Consider the following 395-nt stretch of genomic DNA (forward strand, 5'->3'; position numbering starts at 1 on the left):
GTAGCTGTCGTGGAGGGCCGCTTGGGCTATCCCCATTGGCCTCTCTGGACTAGCAGCTCCCTGCACAGGTGTCCCCGGGTAACCCTCTGAAAGCAGCTGGCCACATCTGGAGCTGCTGCACCTTGGAGCGGGGCGTGAGGTGGAGAACGGTCCTGTTTGTTGTTCGTTCCCTTACACAGCCCATATTCTGCCCCTGAAACAGAAGTGGTGGAACTGTGGGGACGATGGAGCGGGAGCTGCGGGCGGTACCCGCAGGGGCGGGGTCCCGGGACAGGTGCAGCACCGGGGGCTCGGGTTCCGCCCCTGCCCTCCCCCGTGTCCGCCAGAGCGCGCCCCGCGGCGCAGAACGTGGGGGTCGCTCTCCTTTGGCTGTCTTGTTCCTGACGTGCCCGGGG

The sequence above is a fragment of the Corvus brachyrhynchos genome, unplaced genomic scaffold (assembly GCF_000691975.1).
Source record: "Corvus brachyrhynchos isolate BGI_N302 unplaced genomic scaffold, ASM69197v1 scaffold137, whole genome shotgun sequence".
Classification (NCBI taxonomy): domain Eukaryota; kingdom Metazoa; phylum Chordata; class Aves; order Passeriformes; family Corvidae; genus Corvus; species Corvus brachyrhynchos.